This window comes from Oreochromis niloticus, linkage group LG18 (genome assembly GCF_001858045.2).
Source record: "Oreochromis niloticus isolate F11D_XX linkage group LG18, O_niloticus_UMD_NMBU, whole genome shotgun sequence".
NCBI classification, from domain to species: Eukaryota; Metazoa; Chordata; class Actinopteri; order Cichliformes; family Cichlidae; genus Oreochromis; species Oreochromis niloticus.
The window spans coordinates 28,285,205-28,291,515 of NC_031982.2; positions in this window are offsets into that span (position 1 = coordinate 28,285,205).

A 6,311-nucleotide genomic window follows, 5' to 3' on the forward strand; every position below is an offset into this window, starting at 1 on the left:
GTTTAAATATTAAGAAACATAAACCTGCAAGCTTTTTAAGTATGTGCTGTAATACATGCAGTTATGCACACTGTCTTATTTTTGTGACAGCGATTTAATTTAATGGGTGAACCCTCAATAAAAGGTTTAAGATGGTAGAAACATGGGCAAGAAGAAGTGCTGTGTGAGAAGGTGGACGTCACAGATGAAGGGAGAAAGAAAATTCACAGAGGAGGAGGAAGCTGTCAAGGTGAAGGAGGGCAACAGTTTTGCTTTTTCCTTTGTGCAGCTCCCCAGAGGCTCTCCATTTATCTCTCTTCCTCTCTCCTGCTTCTCTCTGCCTCAAATAAGAGATTTCCTGGTGGTGTTTTTACCTCTCTGTTCTGTCCCAGTCATTTGGTATTTATTCGGAATCCAAAGAAACACTCGACAACTTTCTTTTTACCGTAAGTCTGGTCGTGTTACTGTGTCTGTTCTGCTAATGCTTCCTGCAGGCGTCTCTTTCTACTTTTCCAACTGTCCCTTCTGTTCTTTTCTGGCCCTTTTTCCTTTTTGTTGTCATCTCCCGCTTACATGTGATCCAACCACAGACACTGATCTCCAGAATTTAGTAAGATTACACCCAGAGCCAGATCCTTCATTTCCTTTCAGCTGCACTCCTGCTGTGGATACGAAGTCAGAGACAGGCTGTCCTCAGTGGAGCAAACCTCCCCAGGTGTTATGACTCACCTGTCTGACACGACAGACACAAAAAGCTTTCAGACTCCATTAGCATGACCTTGTTATATCTGTTACAGCTTTACCTCAGTGCCCTCTACATGTCTGTATATTATGTGGGGAAATACTGCAGCAGAAATCGTTTTAATCAGCCGTTTGTGGCAAAAGCTGCTTTGCATTTTCAATCCCTCTTTGCACAATCAGATCCTAAAAGAAGTACAGTAGTGTTCTTAGTTTGTTGTACAAAAGTTTGATTGCTTTAAAAACCAGTTACACATTTTATCGTTATTTTATTATTTTTTTTTTAATCTAAATCACATAGGTATGATTTCTGGTTATTTTGTCTTCAGCTGTGAAACTTGCATGTATTTTGTATCATTTCGTGTCTGCTGCATTCCAGATTTTGTCCCATTATGGGTTTCACTTCACTTTGCATCTTCTTTTGGTTTTTGTAGTATGCGTAACTTTTGTGGAAGTGTAAGTTTGCTTCAGCTGCTCATTTTCAGGCCCCTCTCCTCTACCAGGTCCCCCCTCTCAGCATCTGTCAGAGCTTATGCCTTAGATTTATGTAGTACAGCTGTGAGCTATTTTAATGATGATCTCTAATTACTTTTACTGGTGGACTTCAGACTTCACTGACTTCAGATTTTCTACTACTTGCCAACCTGTGTAGCGCTTTAGCACCTTTAAGTTAACTGTTTTCATTTCAACGCTTCAGCTTACCGCCCACCATTCTCTTAGTGTCACGAAAGCTTCAGAAACACTGCACACAACCTGCTGAGCATCAAACAGCAGAGAGACAACAAGAGTAAACAACTGGGTGGAGATTAGAACAGCTAGAGGAGATGTTGATGAACTAAAACACATTCGTAAAAGTGGCTAAAAACTAAATAAATGTGGGTGTTACTCCCAAGGTACACCAAAGGTACCCAGTGCATTCAAACGGTCTTTACCAAGCAAGGTTCTATCTTCACTTTAAGAACATTTGCATCCTCCATGACCTGCATGCACATAAGTAGAGAGAAACGTGTTTATGCTAGTTGATTAATATTACATGTGTTTTATGGCTTTCTGGGTTTAATTTTGTTAGATTTTGAGTGTTTTTTTGTTGTCACACAACTGTTTGAACAATAAACTTTCTCCAGGACTTGAACAGATCCCTAATGCAGACTGAATTCAGTGACTGGCACTCCCGGCACTCAGAGAAGAGTTCCTCGCTTCTGTAATGGAGATGTTGCAGTATGCTTAAAATGAGATAAGCATTTAGCCATGATGACCCATAACTGCTCCTGTTGTGTTTGCCAAATGGAATCAGATGAGGAAACTTGTGTTTTCTAAATGCCACTAAGCTAAACGTCTCATCAGAGAACAATAAAACAGATTTCATATGCAAATAACAAAGACACATGCTGCTAAAGCAAATTAACACTTCCACAAGGGTCATTTGTGCCTGGTCTCATCTCAGCTTAGGAACTTCAGATAAACTCTGCTGGTAATTTTGATGATTGTTACATCTTTTGTGGGATTTCTTGTGTGTGGGAAAATACTAGTGAGTAAATGCAAAAATGCTTTAGGGTTGAAAATACACCACATTAGAGGATTCAAACAGCCCTTCTGGAAATGCAAACAAGGACAAACACAATCTGATTTGGACAGTCTGGGGACACATGAATCACAACAATGAAGCATCCTGCAGAGACTCCTTTCTGCATGACCTGCACTGACACGGGTCAAAGGATGAGATTGTTTTGTGGTCACGCAGAGAAGAAAATAAAAACAGAGTTTGGAAACTTGAGGAGCCGCTCCACAGCCAACTGTCAGACACTAATTGGTTTTGCAGCCTAAGGTGGAAAACAGAACCACCGGTCCACTGGATCCACGGTTGCAGCAGCAGGTGATTGACAGTTTAGGGGTAAGAGCCGGAGCTCAAAGTGAAGCAGGAAGCCGGGCAAAGTGTTGGAAGGGTGGCAGGGTGTGTGCAGGAGTCTGAGGCTAGCGGTGTAGGACGATGCTGAGGACTTGATTAAGGCTGGAAGTGGGCCGGAGGGCTGAGTCTGGAGCCATGACGGGGCTATGATGAGCAATGGAGTCAAAACCTCATTCTAACAGTTCAGCAAAATTAGTATTTAAAGTGGACGTATTTTCATTTCTTTGATTCAGTTTGTTTTACAGTGGTGGATGCTCAAATTATGAGATCCACACAAGTACAATTAATCAGTTTCTGTCATGTTTTTTCTGCTCCTAGCTCTGCATGATGTCAGAGCTCTGTATGAATCCAATTTTAGGCATGCCTCTCTTGCTGTGAGTATTTTAGCCCCACCCACCTGCAGTTGAAACCCTCAGTTTGTGATGGACAGCCAATCAGAAGAAAGACGTCAAGACATTCAAGTTTATTTCTACAGTGCATTTAAAACAACTTCAGTAGGCTATTCAACTAAAGAACTGCTGTGCAGCCTATGCAAAATCTGTATTATACACAGCAGTCAGTAAGTTGACAATAAATATAGACTAAAGTGCACAATGAAAAACAAAAATGATAAATCGTAATTTGAAAAATCAGAATCAGAATACTTTATTAATCCCTGGGGAAATGATGTGGGTTACGATTGCTCCAGTACAGTAACATTAAGAAAAACAAAAACAAAAACAGACCAGACTATTAAGATATATGAAATAGCACAATATATGCAAATCACCAAATAATAAATATCCAGGGTTGACAGATGTGATTATAAATAAATATCAAGAAAATAGACAGCAACATTACAGAGTAAGAAAAGAGTGTGTGCAAAAGGATGTAACTATTGCAGTGTTTACAGTATATTAGATGGAGGAGTTGTACGGGGAGATGGCCACAGGCAGGAATGATTTCCTGTGTCGTTCAGTGGGGCTTTTTGGTAAAAAAAAATCATCAAATTAAACAGTAACAGAAGGAAATATGACTGTGTTTGTACAATGAAAAACCAGGATACTCTGCTCGACTAGAACTGGAAGCATGCATGACTAAACGTGTTTTTAACAGTGCTTTAAAATGACGGAGTGATTTGGCAGCTCTTATGCAAAAAGGTAGATTGCTTCACAGAGTAGGACCCACCACTGAAAGGGTTTCATCTCCTCTGCTTTTGAGCCTTGAACCAAGAATTTCAAAGAGCAGCTGGTTCATAGAGTTCAGCGCTCTAGTAGGAGCATGGGGCTGTAAAAGTTCAGTTGTTCAGTTTATAGGGTGGTGACAAACTGCTAAGACTGCTGAAAACTGTGAAATTTAAAGTGGGTGGATCCTGACATCGACTGGAAACCAGTGTAGGGCTTCCAGCGATGTGATCATACCTTTTCTTTCCTGATATAAGGGGAGCTGCTGCATTCAGTACAGCCTGCAGGTGATGCAGGTCGGCTTGAGGCAAGGTTGGCCTTAAAGAAAAAGAAACAGCTTGCTTAAATCATAAGCAGCTGCACAAAGGCCCTGCATAAGATAAAAATGATTTTAGGAGTGTCGATCATCCAAAGCTGCGCTAACAAAATCCAATATTTAAAATATCGAGCTGTAAATAAATATGATATGTCCACCGCAACATCTCACTGTGTATATTTTGCACTGATTTAAAGCTATCCATCTTGATGTAGTAATAAACATTTTTATGGGTATTGCTGTCACTCAAAGTGACACTGTGTAACAAACTAAATTGATACATACAGTCGTCATAAATGTTTGACACAAATTAATCAAAAGTTTATTCAAAGTTGAAATATCCTGGTCACATGGCAACATTTGCTGAACATTGCCCACACAGCGATGATTGTCTGTCTGCCCAGACTGTATTTGACCTCGACTGACAGACTGATTTGGTTTGTGTCCTGCTGCTTCAAATCAGCCACAGGTCCATCTCATATGGGCCAAATTGCAGATGTTTTTTTGTTTGGGCCACATAAAATGTATCTGTGCTATAACTAATTCACAAAGGTCGTCTGCTGTAACATGTTTGCTTCTGGCCATGGAAGTTGTACAAAAATAGTCAGAAATTTCACCAATGCAGCATCTGGTAACAGATAAAACTCTAAAGGTTTGCTGCCAACCAAACCACATAAAACTGTAGCAGCAAAGTGGATTTTATTGTTCGTAACCTTCTGTCTCTCTTCTCAGAGCTTAAACAGGCTGACGGTTCTCTCTTGTAACTGTGAGGGGAGCACACGAACACTGAGCAGTGTTTGTTTTAGAGATCCCCTCCTCCTGTGCCTCCAAATGATGTAATGGGAAGCAAAACTCCCAGCACCTGTTTTGCGAAGAAAAGTATTTTAGGGCTTATCCGAAGGTAATATGAACCCTCAGCAGTCTTAATTAGATAAATTAAGCTTCCAGCTTTGCAGCTGTTTAAGTGCCAAATTTTCTTATTATGTTTCTCTCTTAAGTTGCAGGAACAAGCAGAAGGATTTGATGTTCCTTGCTGAGACTGCTGAACCCTAATATTAATTTCACATAAACTTTTGAAACCATTTTGGAATTTAATAAGGACTGTGTGTTTTGTGTTTATCACTTGCACTGAATGTCCAGGATGAACAGAAGGGATGATTGGTGCAAGGAAATCCTTTCATGATGTCCATGAGAGGAAGTGACTGATGTTTAACAGCCAATTTACATTGTTTATGTTTTAAAGGGAAACATAGTGACTTTGGGTGAAATGTGGTTACAACTGGTAAGTATAAATAATACTGTTTTATAATGTTTTCTCATCTATGAGAGAAGAGCTGATCTGACTGAAGCTAGGTGGGAAAGTAACCTGTGGTCTGACCAATCAAAATTTGAAATTATTTTGTGGATATTGTTAATAAGGCCAGAGACTTTCTAACCTGTTACCAATGCCCAGCTCAAAACTCGGCATCCGTGAATGCCCTGTTATATTCAACAACACATGCAGGTTTTAATTCAATTCAATTCAATTTTATAATACATACAGAGAAAAACCTAACAATCATATAGCCCCCTATGAGCAAGCACTTTGGTGACAGTGGGAAGGAAAAACTCCCTTTTAACAGGAAGAAACCTCCGGCAGAACCAGGCTCAGAGAGGGGCGGGGCCATCTGCTGCGACCAGTTGGGGTGAGAGAAGGAAGACCGGATAGAAGACGTGCTGTGAAAGAGAGCCAGAGATTAATAACAAGTATGGTTCAATGCAGAGAGGTCTATTAACACATAGTGAGTGAGAAAGGTGAATGAAGAAGAAATACTCAAAACATCATGGGAGCAGTCTACACCTATTGCAGCATAACTAAGGGAGGATTCAGGGTCACCTGATCCAGCCTTAACTATATGCTTTAGCAAAAAGGAAGTGATCTTAAAAGTAGAGATAGTGTCTGTCTCCCAAATTCAAACTGGAAGCTGGTTCCATAGGTTCCAGTATGTTGCTTTAAAACATACAGGTTTTAAAGCAACATATGCAGCCATCCAGATAACAACTATTCAGGGATGGCAAGACAATGTCAAACCACATCCTGCTCCATAATCCAGCACCATGCCTTCATGGTATTATGACAAAAGAGGCCCCTAAAGTGCTGAGCAGCTCAAGTGAGAATGGGAAACCGTTTCGCCTTTAAAGCAGCACCAACAGGTCTCCTCAACTCTGA